The 14,126-nt window shown below is 43.5% G+C and overlaps 1 protein-coding gene and 1 long non-coding RNA gene across 5 annotated transcripts in view; both read right to left on the bottom strand.

The window, feature by feature from the left end:
* Positions 1-11,979, bottom strand: part of LOC130544423 (uncharacterized) — a 30,257-nt gene extending 18,278 nt beyond the window's left edge. Inside the window, exon 1 of the long non-coding RNA XR_008960695.1 lies at positions 45-11,979. This is a non-coding gene — a long non-coding RNA (uncharacterized LOC130544423). The remainder of the gene's footprint in view (positions 1-44) is intronic.
* The window catches only part of SCHIP1 (schwannomin interacting protein 1), a 144,443-nt gene that overhangs the window by 79,129 nt on the left and 51,188 nt on the right, over positions 1-14,126 (bottom strand). The window lies entirely within an intron of this gene.

A 14,126-nucleotide genomic window follows, 5' to 3' on the forward strand; every position in this document is an offset into this window, starting at 1 on the left:
GCCCTTAAGAATCTTTCTGGGAAGCCCCACCCAATAACACTTACGTATCACTGGCCAGAACAGTGTCACATGGCCATCCTTAAATTCAAGGGAGTCTGGGTAAAACAGGAATATTGCTACCTGCAGTCAAGTCATGGTTCTGTTAGTAAGGAAGAAAGGGAGAGTGGATGTTGGTAGGGCAGCTAGCAATCTCTGGGGTAGACAAAATACTTCTTGGTGTCAATGTAAACATAATTAGAACCAGAATTGCTTATGTAATAGAGTAGTACTCGGTTATAAAGTGATAATCCAGGTGATCCAGAATATGCTTATTATTAATTGTTTCTTTTCAAAATGAATACAAAGCAATCAAAAATTCAGTGAAAATACAAGGGCTCCAGAGAAACCATCTGTTACTGTTGAGAAACAATAAATGGAATAAATGCTCATTGTTGCATGTATTTTTATTTCAGAGACAAAAACTGGAGTACTGCGCCATTTGGTATAGTAGAAAGAACAGGGTCTTTGAGTTCAGAAATGTCTGGATTCAAAACTTGGCCATACCCTTTAGAAACTATGCCTGGGGCAAATTCTGTAACTTACCTAAGCCTCAACTTCTTCCTCTTTACAAGGAGAATAATAAAACCCGCCTCAAAGGGTTATTTGAGGACCTAATAAGACAGCAGGTATGAAGCACATCCCATGCATTTGCTCCCCTCCGTCGCTAATCACACCGCAGCATGGTACAATGGTGCCTCACACACCCAAAGAGGAACTCTGTTTTTTTTCTTGCCAAAATTAAACAGGTGTGTCAGAGTTCTCCAGCATGGTTTTCCCGTATTTCTCAGGCTGAGACTTTTCCTCAAGGGAACTCCTAATTAGTTATTATCTATTACACACGCACACACACGCGCACACACACACACACACACACACACATACACGTGGTGGTATGGGGGAGCAAAAACCAAACCAAACCAAACCAGACACACCAAAGCTAAAGCCCACCTGTGGAGAACACAATTCTAAAAATACTTTTATTTTTCACCCAGTGTTGTAACCTTCCTAATAGTTAATTCTCCGTCTACAGAGTCACAGAGAGCACTTCGAAAAACACACCAACCAAATTTATGTACTTGGCACATTTTAAAAACGTAGAGCCCGTGTCAAGTGGTTGTGAAAGCAGATGTGCAGGGGGTTCTGCTGGCATGGGCCCCAGGTTGTCTATTATTTGCCCATTATTCATACATCAGTCCCACGAAGCCAACATGGAGCCCCTTCCATCACTTTCTCCCTGAAGCACAAATACAGCTTAAAATAGGACTGTTCGAACTGGCTGATTGGGATTGGTTTGCAATGTAAGTAGCTTTCTAAGGCTCAGTGAAACACTGACTGAATAAAATCTACAATTCTGGAAGAACACTATGTATCTTAGAAGAGAAGAATGAATCCAGAATGGAATCATGCAATTTGTCAACTGAAAGCTAGAATATTTAGTATCTACCTACCTTTATCCTCAACAAAATACCAAAATTATATTAATGATGGTCTTGACAATGAAGAGCATTGCCTTTACTTAAGAGACAAGAGGAGGTTAACAAAACCGGTACTGTACTTCAGGACACAATGAATGATATGGTTTGATTTCTTTTTTCCCATCTGTGACCCATCTGAGCACCACGGCACTGACCTGCCCATTTCCCTTCTCCCCGTACAAAGGGGAAGAGAAAGGCACAGTGACTCCTCTGCTGGAAGAGATCTTCCAGGCTGCACAGCAGAAGAGCCCCTGGACAGGAGCGCCCCGCTCTCTTTAGTCAGCAGCAGCCTGGCCTGCCAAAACCAAACAGCTGTCGGAACTTCTCCAGCTGTGGCTGCCACCATTTCCCAGAACCCTCCCCGACCTCAGATTGAGAAATCCTAGCTGTCCTTCAGTGCCCTCCGCAGCCAGTGGCAGTTCATTTCTACTCGGAGGTTGGTGCCCAATTTCTCTGATCCTGAGAACTGCCACATTGCCCTTGGATTAGAAGTCAATAAAAAGCAAAACAAAATTAAGACAATAACACTATTCTATTTTTCTTGAGATTCATCTTATAATTACCATTTTCCTGCTTTTCTTCTCCTACCCCAAAACATGGAACCCAGGAAATATTCTGTTACCTCAAAAGCACAGACCAAGGGAAGGCCCCATCTAAGACAGCTTCACCCACAGCTCACAACAGAGCTCCTAGTAGCAATGTTTGCTGATTTGGTTAAAATAAAACATTCTGCAAAATGAATGTCTTCTCTGCTATCCTACCAGGTAGTGGCAGTCCACACCACAAAACCTGTGAATTTGGGGTTGTTGGCATACTTTTGTATTTACATGCACATATTCCAAATACACTTGGTTGCTCAGTAGTTGCTGTTTCGTGAACACAAGCAGGCTGAACTATTTGGTATTTACAAGTGAAAGCAGTGGCCAGAGAGCGGGCAGGAGAGTGGAGTAACAGCTGGGTTCTTCATTTTCTCACACAAGTATTCACGAAACTTCAGTGTGCCAGGGCTGGGGGCTTTGTGCTCATTTAAGTACTTCTAGAGGCTTCATTTTGTTCACACCCACATTGCGCGAGGGAATGGCACAGCTTTTGTGATTTCTCATTTCAAAGGTGAACCCAAATCTCTGGATTCTCTGTCCAATGCTCTACTTTAAACACTAGGGGTCAGCAGCCTTCCAAAAGTCGCGAGTCAGGGGACGAGCCCTAATTCCTGGGGTCTTGGGGTGCTGCTAGAAGCCGGTGGCGGCTGATTCTCACAGGAGAGTCCAGTACATACTGGATGTTTTCCTAAACCCTACTCCCAGTCTGTTATAAACTTAACCTTTGCGTTTATTTGGGTACCCTCGGCTTCTCATGCAAAGCCCAGGTGCTGGGGGGACGTTAATCTGGGAGTGGGATTTGTGGCTGAAAGTTAACCTGCATGATCCTACCTCCCTGCTGTATTGGGTCAGGGGCGAACACGTGACCCGACTTCAACCGATAAAGACTGAGGAGAAATTTGCTGAGGAGGACGGGGAAAGTAGTTTCCCTGCTCTTTCTGTAACCACCTCCTTTCCCCTCTACTCCTTTCCTATCTCCCTCTCTCCCTCTCCGCTTCCCCCCGCAATGAAGATGAAGAAACCCAAGCCCTAGAGACATAGTCATCTGGTAACTAGGGACAGCTCTAAGATGCAGGCGACTGCGAAAACAAAACACCAAACAAAAACAAACAAAAAACCCCAGCAGAGTGGTGAAAGCAAGACCTTTGAAAAGCAATAAACTGGGGAAAGAATAGGGCTCCAGCCCAGCTCTTGGCCATGACCTCCGTCCCTGGAGAGCTCTGAGCAGTCTGCTCCTCTGGCTCGGGAGGGGGAGGGGGCAGTTCCTAAATTCACTGGTTCGGGAAAGAACCAACGAGAGGGTCCACGGAGTCCTGGTACAAGTCCAAGGACCAGGAAAACCTCTCTACTTTCCCTAGGCTACTTACACAAAAAGAAACATTGAATAAGTCCTTGTACCTTCTTGCACTTTTTTAAAGATGAGGGGCTATGGTGATAAAGAGTATGGATTTGGGAGTCTACCAGACCCAAGTTCAAATTCCAGCAACTCCCCTTACTAGTTATGTGACTGTCTCTGAGCTTTTACGTCTGTCTATAAAATGAGAAGGAAGAAAGCCTACGTTTCGGAGTTGTTCTGAAGTTTAAGTGCAGTAATATATGTAATGGGTTGAGCATTCAAAAAATAGTTGCTAGGATTAAGATTTCAATATTCCTTGAGAGGAAAGAGCACAGGAGAAAGCACAAAAGCAGCCAGCTCCCTAAACATTCTTCCCGATGCATCTACTTACTTCCCACCCATGCCTAGACACCCTGAGTTTACGTGTGCTGACGAGAGCAGGTCGCAAGAACTTCAGAATCCACGTCCCCCGTGCAGTCTGTACCTATGTCAGGGGGCTCAGACCTCCACATGGAGGCCACAAGCTTCTGAAAGTGAGTGCAGGTTTCAAGCTGGCGATTCATCGGTGGTGTGATTGTGATTCATCAGTGGTGTGATTCCTCAGGTGGGACTTGCTTGCAGTGACGCAGTGCGCAAAGGAGCTACTAAAAATGATAACATTGTCATCTTTGCTTTTTTTTTTTTTTTGAAAGGCATGGGCTCCTAAAGATTTCTATCATTCATTCAAAGGCAGGCACTCCGCGTAACAGGTGAGGACCCACATCCACGTATTTGTTCCAGGATTCCCATCCTAAGCAAAGCATACATAAGGTATCCTCCAACAGAGGACCAGACGCAATCTTTCTCTTTCACACAGTGACCTCCTTTCCATTCTTTCTGTGGCCGACGTTACTAGTCCCCCAGTATCTGTGCTCTCCCTCTTCCTCATCGAGAGACTATCTCCTCACCCCCACACCCCAGGATGAGACTCCATTTTCTAGCCTCCCTTGCAACCAGGTGTGTGTCACACACATGTGAGTACATTCTAGCTAACTGGATCTAGACAAAGGTGTCAGGTGTGACTTCTGGAAGGTGTCCTGAAGGGAAGGGAGATATACCCTTCCTCCTTCCCACCAGCTGGATTACAATGTGACAGGAGGTGTTCAAGCAGCCAGCCTGGACCATGAGGAACAAAGACCTGTATCGAGGATGAGGGAGCAGCAAAACAGTAAAAAATCTTCAGTCATCTTGAAACTGCCTTCAATCCCTGACCTCCATATTTCTTTCACATGCATAAGAAATAAAATTCTATCTTGCTTGAGGCACTGGCATCTGAGGCTTTTTTGTGTCACTCACAGCTAAACCTAAACCTAATCCGAACTGATATTTTCCTATATCCATCGTTTATGTTTTCTCCATTCATCTGTGAGACCAGAACTGCACTGTTTTTAGCAATGACAAGCCACTTACGAACGGGGTATGGATTCATCAGTCATTCCCATCATACTCCCCAAATCCCACTCACATCCTACAGAATGAATTCTACCCACGGTGTAACATCGGAAAGGTCACCTCCCAGACATGGAAAGAAATAGAGATTTTTTTTTTTAAACCAAGAACAAAACCTTTTTGTTTATTTTACAGAAAACCGTATGTATTCAAGATGACTGCCTTCTCCTACTTCAGCCAGCAATTTTATGAAACGAAGACTACTTCCTTAGTGACCTACACCTCTCAAATGCTTACTAGCAGTTAAAAATAAAACGCTTGCTACTGCCAGCATCAATTAGACCCAATGTAACAAGACACAACGGACTCTGGGAGAAGCTCAGGGGCCTCGGCTTCAGGTCTAGGAGCACTTCTTGGCTTTGCCACTTACTTGCAAGGTGACCTTGGTAGGTGACTTAAGCCTTTCGTCCTTCCAGTTTCTTCATCTATAAAATGAAACCTCATACAATACAGCTGACCCCTGAACAACACGGATGTGAACTGCGTGGGTCCACATATACACCGATGTATTTCAATAAATACAGTACAGTACTGTAAGTGTATTTGCTTTTTAAATGATTTTCTTAACATTTTCTTTTCTGGTCAACAGTAGGTGATTAGTAGTTAAATTTGGGGAGAGCCAAAAGCTATATGCAGATTTTCAACCGCAGGGGGGTTGGCACTCCTAACCCCTGCATCGTTCAAAGGTCAACTGTACTTGCAAAAAAATCCAATGAGCCACTACGTGCAGTGCACCAGCACATAAATAGTGCTCTAAGAGCAAAAGGTTCTTTTCGTTTGTTCTTTTTGTTATAAATGAAAGGCTATGGAGTTTAGGTCAGCAGAACTGTGTCTTAAAATTTTTTTAGTCTTTAAAACTTACTAGTTTTATAACAATAATGGACTTCAGTTACTTAAAACTCAGTTTCTTCAACTGTCCACCAGGCTCACAACAGCGGTGATATCATAAATCATAACAATAACTGTTGACATGTTGCATGCTTATCAAATTTCAGGCACTGCATTAAGTCCTTTATTTTCATTACTTCATTAAAACCTGTATTTTCTACCTCCAAGAGATGTTTTTAAGGATGTAAATAAAAATGAGAAGCTGATTATAAGGATACTGTGTGTAAAACAAATTTATAAACCTGTAAAAACTAAAAATTTTATAAATTTATAAATTTATAAAACAAATTTATAAAACTTACAGTTTGATCAATAATATTGTAGTATTGATCAAATAGATACCTTCTTTTAGAAGCAAATACCTTAATTTTCAGAAAGCAAAAGATAGCAATCATAAAGGAGATACAAAAAATTTGTTCCTTCCTGAAACATGTATTTAACTTAAAAAGCAATCTAAAGCTATATAACATCAGAATAGAGGCACCTGCTTTTGTAATTCCTTGCCATAAAAAAAGGTTACAAAATATCCATGCAGAATATATGAATTTTCTTTCTTTTTTACTTTAAATAGTCCTCACCATTTGATGCAGGAAAAAGTGCGTATCTGACAGTTCCCCAGAAAAATATATTATGTACTCATATGTTCTGTGTGTAAATATATATTTAATACATTTGCATGCACTTATTTATTTATAAATAAATGTTTGTGTCCCATAATGTGTTTGTAAATTGACCAGAATTCAGAAATTTCTCCCTTCAGAGAAACATTTACAACTGTAACTTACAGTAACTGCTACCTCCCCAGCTGAAAATTCTTCCTTATATAAAATCCTTGTATGGACATAAACTTACTTTGTATATAACTTTTCTATAAATACAAGAACACTTTGCCCAATTTTGAGTCACTCCTATTGGACATAATGAGGGACCAAAGGACTCAGTGAGGAATGAAAAGGGATAAAAAAGGTAGACGTCACAAGCAGAGGTTTCTGCAGGACAGCCTTGGAAAAGATAAAGAATCCAGCCCACAGAAGATTACAAACTGTTGGGGCACCTTGGTGGTTCAGTCCGCCAATTGTCCAACTTTTCAGCTCAGGTCATGATCTCAGGGTTGTGAGATGGAGCCCCTTGCTGGGCATGGAGCATGCTTGAGATTCTCTCCTCCCTCTGCACCTCTTCCCTATCCTTTCTTACAAAAAGAAGAAGAAGGGGAGGAAGAAGAAGAAGAAGAAGAAGAAGAAGAAGAAGAAGAAGAAGAAGAAGAAGAAGAGGAAGAAGAAGAAGAAGAAGAAGAAGAAGAAGAAGAAGAAGAAGAGAAGAAGAAGGAGGAGGAGGAGATTACAAATTGCATGTTTAAAAAAAAAATGTTCTGGGGCACCTGGGTGGCTCAGCTGCTAACTGTCTGCCTTCGGCTCAGGTCATGATCTCAGGGTCTTGGGATCAAGCCCCGCATCAGGCTCCCTGCTCAGCAGGAAGCCTGCTTCTCCTTCTCACACTCCCCCTGCTTGTGTTCCCTTTCTCACTGTCTCTCTCTGTCAAATAAATAAAATCTTAAAAAAAAAAAAAGTCCTTGGCTGCCAACACTTAAAAATGTGGGTTTTCACATAAAAATCCCATGACCTGCATTTCAGCAGAGCCCCAGGAAGCTGGTTGTGCACAGTGCTATCTAGGTCCCCTTAGATTAAGTCCACTATCTTCATTTTTCAGGGTGGGGTAAGGGTCCCTATTTAAGGCATATGAACTTGCATAAATGACTGAAGGTATCTTGAGTTTGCGCACGCACACGTCTGCCCTAGGTAAAAACGAAAGACTGTGCAACTGTAGATCACAGGCCTCCAGCAGCAGAAGAAAGATCTGGCATGGTTCAGTCTTCTGCCATCACTGAGACCCTCACCGCCCACCAGCAGTCAGAGACTGCACGTGGAGAATCACTGCCACATAGTCGCATAGCAACAATTTCTGTGGAGGCTGGGGTTTCTCAGACCAATGGTCTCACTGCAAAGTTTATCTTCTAGCACCAGATGCCACTGGGTAGCAGAGTTGATAATGATATTCTGTCACTGTGCGTATTTTAGTTTGTGAGGCTGGCTTTGAGTAGCTTTGAATCAGTCCCTTTCTGGATCTGTTAGTGGGGGAAAAGCAGCTGCAAGAGTGGCTCCTGGGGGAGAGCAGAACATTCTGGCTTTGAGGACGTAGGCATGCCATCATCATGGTCAGAGGTATGCACTGACTGTGCACGGGGGAGGTTGGCCAGAGAAACACATGTTCAACTACACTTGACCTTTCCTTCTAAGAGTGGATTAGGGAGGTGAGCATCCGCCTGGTCATGAAATCAGGCGTCGTGTGTGTTTCATTTAGACTCATTTGTGTTATATGCTGAACGTAGCTCCAAGAGGCAGAGACTGTTCACTATTGTATCCATGGCAGTTGAAGCAGCGCGTGGCATACAAAAGGTGCTCAATTAATATGTGTGGAATAAGCGAAGGAATGAAAACACCACTTCCTTCTTCCCAGAGGCCTCTTCTTCCTAAGACCAGGCTGCCATCATCTCTCACCTGGAAGATGTCCACTACCTCTCAGCTGAGTCAGACCCCAGGCCTCCAGGTTTCTCCCGCTCAAATCCAGTCTCTACTTTGAATTAGTTTTCTAGAATCCAAATCCATTGTATCACTTCTCCATGTAAAACTCTGCAATAGGTTTCTTATTATTCTTAGGATAAAGTCCAGGGGTGCCTGGCTGGCTCAGTTGGTAGAGCATGTGACTCTTAATCTTGGGGGTTGTGAGCCCCATGTTGGATGTAGAGATTACTTTAAAAGAAAATTTAAAAATCTTAAAAAAAAAAAAAAAGGATAAAGTCCAAATTTTTAAATGGAACCCAACCCACCCCTCTCAACCTGGCCAGGCTTACTGAACTTCTCTGTGTGCCCAGTACTCTCCCGCATGCCCCTCCTTCCCATCTCCCACCAGACTGGGGGCAAGCTCCTAGCTTATCCATCGGGTCTCAGCATGAGCCTTCCAGGTGTTCTCACCGCTCCTCATTCCCCATCATTACGCCTACCACGCTCCCCTGCAACAAGCTGCCACCTGTCTGCTGGACAGTGAACATGGTCAGGCTCAGCTGTCTTGTCACCTTGGTCCCTGGCACTTGGCTCAAGGAGGGCCTGGCACCAAGGAGACAGCGAGGAAACTTTCCTAGATAAGTAGGTTTTATTTTGTGCCAGATTCGGTGCCATGTTCCTTGTGATCCTGCATTTCATGACCTCAGAGATAAGAAAGCTGAGGCTCAGAGTGGTGAGGTAACTTGCCTGGGGTTAGGATTCACATTCAGTGGACTCCAGAGCCTGCTTCCTTCCCACTGTGCCATGTGGTGGCACTTGGCCTTCCTTTTCCACGAGAGCAGCCCAGGCAGCATACCTGTGTCTGAGTGCGCTTGATGGGGCTTGCATCTATTACCTCAGGAAGAAGGAATGCCTGAGGAGATGGAATTTTTGGTGGTTACTCAAGACTGTGCACACAAATATGAAGAAAGCCTCTTGAACACCAGAGTAAAGGAATGTAGGTCAAATAAATTGCCCTGCCCAGCGTCTCCCGCTATTACCCAACTTTTCTCACTGCACATGTAAGGCCACAAGTGGAAGACAGCTAAATGGAAAATTCCAGGAGCTTTGTAACAGAACTAAAAACAAAGGCTCAAGAAATCAAGGAAAGGATTTTAAAATCACTTTCTTTTTTTATCATTCCAATATGGAAGTTCAGACACATTCATTTGTTAAGAGTCACTGAGCTATAGAAAACTGTAGTAGGTCTTTGGAAAAATAAGCCTTGGTTTGGCTGCTATGAAAATGGAGTAAATGATGATGACAACGACACAGAAAACTAACATTAGTTATGGGTCAGGTGTACATACACGTTGCCATTTAATTCTCTAACAACCCTGTGAAGTTAGGTACTATTAATAGCCCCATTTTACAGATGTAGAAGTCAAGGCACAGAGAGTCAAGTAATTTGCTCAAGGTCACAAACTAGAAGGGACAGAAAAGATTAGAACCCAGCCCAGCGGGTTCCCAAACATGTCCTGCCTCACAATACGGTACCAATCTTCTGGTTTGCGTAATACTAACATAAACTACACTTCCTAATAAACATTTTCCGAAAAATGTACAGAAATGGTCTAACGACATTTAAATACTAATCTGTATCCTACGTATGTGCTGCCTACAATAAGAAACTTCACGAAGTTGATATACTGCTTAATTCCTTCTAAGGTAACGATGGAAGAAAAAGAAAAATCCCTCAGAGGAAGAATCCGAAGGAAAGACTTGGGAAGGAAGTGGATGCAGGAGTTCCACATTTTAACCTAAGAGAAAATAATTTAAGAACATCTGATAAAATCAAGTTTTATAGTGACCTGCTGGATACTGCTACCAACGGAGGCAAAATACTCAGGTTCAAAAACATAACAACAACCTTACCAACTCAGCGATACCACGGCTACAGAAATAAGTGGTACCATTGGCTCCTGCCAATTTAAAGGAATTAAAAAAACAGTCCTTCATGTTAATAATTTTGCAGGATTTAAGGCTGAACACAAAGATGTGGAACTCCTGAGCAGCAGAAAACCAAAGACCAAACCCAACAGGAAAAGCCAGTCAGTCATGGAAAGATGGGTAATTCAGTAGCTGGTCATTTAAGTCCTCATTCTAACTGAATGACATCATCTAGAAGAAAAACACTGTGGTGCTTGTCCAGAAAGTTTCAGTCTCTTCCCTCCTTGCCCTACAGAGTGCGCAGCTTTAGTTTTTATCTACCTTTCATGATTTCATAGCCTTGCTGTGCTCTCCGAGGAGTACTCATTCCTCCACGGTCAAGGTAAGGCTGCTTCTTCTCCGTAGTGTTGTGTGCCTCTGTTCTTTGCTTCTGCACCATGACTCTCAATTCTTTGCACTGAAACTTAGGTCCCACATCTCCAAACTCCTTTTTACTGTTGTTATCATTACCTAGCAAGCGTCACAGAAGAGGGGGGACTGTAGCTACACAGATGGCTCTCTCACTGCTACCCCCAGATGTCATTGCCCAGTCACACTGTTTTTATCTCTGCTCTTCTCCGGGAAGCCGGGGAAGGATGGGTGTACGGTGGCTCCACCCGGGCAGGTCTCCTTTGCAAGTAGTAGCTTGTCAAAGACTCACTGGATTCCAACCAATCACTTTGGGCCAACCCAACGACCCAGACTCCTCTCTGATCTCCCATCCCCGACACACAGACCATCTCTCACCAGGTTCTGATGATTCAACGTGCATTACATGGCTTGTATTTCTGCCCTTCTCTCTTCCATTGCCAGCCTCTGTCTTCGTTCAGGAGTGTTTGCACTGCATATCCAGGCCTTCTAATAGACACCTCACGCAGCACAACCCCGCAGAAACACTGCTCCACACATTGCTGGCTGTCCTCCATACATCCTACTCCATGGCCATGTGGTCCCCGTGCAGTCTCTCTTCCCTGTCTCCATAATTTTACACATGCTGTCCCCTCTGCCTGGAATGCCCTCTTCCACATCCTCCTGGCAAATCCAGGGTTAATTATTTTTAAAGACCTAGCTCAAGTTCTCTTTCTCTGACCTGCTCAAATAAAGTGAATCCTTCCTGTGGACCACCATCATAAGTGCATACTCTTAGCACATATATTAACCAATACCAAGATGGTTTTCAAGGTAAGTATCCCTATTTGGGAATCAAAATATGGTTTCCAATCTCAGCTCTGCCCCTTACCAGCTGTCTTAGTTCATTTGGGCTATCATAACAAACTACCATAGAATGGGTGACTTAAACAACAGACATTTATTTCTCATAATCTGGAGGACAGGAAGGCCAAGATCAAGGTGCCAGCATATTTGGAACTTAGTGAGAACCTTCTTCCTATATCCTCACATGGTGGTGAGAGGAGAGGGCACTAATCCCATCATTAGGGCTCCACTCTCATGACCTCATCGAAACTAATACACCCCCCCCCAGAGACTCCATACTTCCTAATACTGTGACATTGGGGGTTAGGGCTTCAACATATGCACTTGGAGGGGGGTCACAAACATTCAGTCTATGACCCCAGCTATGATATTCATATCTCTAAGTGCCATCTGTAATTGGAGCGAATAAAAGTACCTACCCCATTCAGCTGTTGGCACTCTCCTAGGAAGTACTGATGTTAGTGAGGAAACTAAAGCAAAGGGGTTAAGCACATTTCCAAATGTCACATAGCTTGTAAGCAGAGAGGGAGGGGTTTAGTCCCCAAGCCGTCTGGCTCAGGCCCACGTTCTTAACCACTGGAAACCTGTATTCCCTACTAGGAAATGAACTGGCTAAGTTGTTGAGCTGCCAAAAGTCTAAATTTGGTTCTATCCTGCTCAAAGGTCACACAGCCTTCAGCAGACAGTGTTTGGCAGAAGCACTGGGGCAGAGGTGGGATGAGCTAATGGACTTGTTGCCCATGTCTATGTCCCAGCTCTATAGAACTGCTTCCAGCTCCTTTACTGAGCCCTTGACCTCAGCCGTACTCTTGTAGGTCTTCGCATTCTACTCCACTTCTACAAGACCAACGTAAACATCACTTCCTTCATGACAGATGTTAGAACCCTCCCGGAAACAGTCAAATCAGAATCTAGTGGTGTGTCGCAGGCACTGGTAGTTTTAGGGGGCACCACCCACCTTCTGCTCATCGTCTCAGGAAGCAGCTAGAATTACAAACCATTGCCAGGAGCCTTGCCTCCCCCTGGGCAGCTTCCACCGTCTCACGATCATCTTTTTTGATGACACCTACCAGTCTATTAGGATCCTGTTTGTTGGCCTGTTATTGGAGTTCTTGATCATTTAAATGCCATGAGAACCCCCCTTTGGCATTCTGGTGAAGCCTGTGGACCCCTTTATAGAACGATGTTTTTATACGCATATAGCATAAAAACATAGGATTACAAGGAAATCAGTTATATTGAAATACAAATATACTGACCATTAGGAGTGACCAGGTTTGACCCTGACCTTAAGGTCAGGAATCTAGACTTCTTGTATCTAGGGGCTGAACACACACTTGGTGGTCAAGAAATGCTTATTAGGAGAATAAATTCAAGAGTAAGTCACACTCTGTGGAGAATTACTGTTCTAGTGGCGGAAAAGTACTCTACCTGAGGGAAACTATAGCAATGCAGCACTTCCGAGCTGATGACATTCAAATGTTATGCAATCTATTTCTGAAACAAGTTCCTAGGCATGTGAAAATTTAAAAATTGATAGCCTTCTAAAAAAATCAATAAAATCAAATTTCTGAATATGGTACCATCACTTCCAGCCTTTGAAAATGTTCCCCTCTTGCCTATCAGAAACTATAGAAAAGAGATGTGGTTAACTTGGAGGTTTCTGTACTCAAATGAGAAAAATGGGGGGATTTGAACTTTTTTCCCCCACAATAGATAGAATAATGGCCTCTCCCAAATACGTCCATGTCCTAATCCCCAGAACCTGTGGTTATATTTCCTTACCTGATAAAAGGGACCTTGTAGATGTGATTAAGTTAAGGGCTTTGGATGGGGAGCTTATCCTGTATTATCCAGATGGGTCTAATGTAATTACCATCCTTATAAGATGAAGGCAGGTAAAGTCAGAGAGGGAGATGTAATGACAGAGGTGGGAACGGGAGGCCACGAGTCAAGGAGTGCAGGCAGCCTCTGGAAGCTAGAAAAGACAAGGAAACAGTCTCCTTTAGAACTTCCAGAAGGAATCAGCCCTGCCAACAACTTGATTTTAGCCCTTCAAGACCAAGTCCTGGCCTCCAGTACTATCAGATAATAAATGTGTTATTTTAAGCCACCAAGTTTGTGGCAATTTGTCATAGCAGCAGTAGAAACTAATACATCTGCCCACATCCTGTAAGCAACAAAATGGCCAATAGGTGCAATGTGAGAGAAAGAACCAAGCACACAGGTTGGCTGTTTCCTTTTTCCAACTGGTTGCATGTTAGGATCACCTGTGGAGCTTAGATAGATAGATACATATAGAGAGAGCCAGACCGATATAGACACGCACACACACACACACACACACACACACACACACACACTAATGCTAGGGCCCCAACTGAATCAGGCTCTTAGGATAGGAGAGTGATGCCTTGGATCTGAATATATTAAAGGCTCTCAGGGTTTGTGAGACACAGGCAAGGCTAAAAACCCTACCCCATACCAACAAAAGTAGAGTAAGATATAGTTTATATACAGCCTTTTTCATCCAAGGTAAATATATGCCATGTACAAACAT

This window comes from Ursus arctos, unplaced genomic scaffold (genome assembly GCF_023065955.2).
Source record: "Ursus arctos isolate Adak ecotype North America unplaced genomic scaffold, UrsArc2.0 scaffold_20, whole genome shotgun sequence".
Classification (NCBI taxonomy): Eukaryota; Metazoa; Chordata; class Mammalia; order Carnivora; family Ursidae; genus Ursus; species Ursus arctos.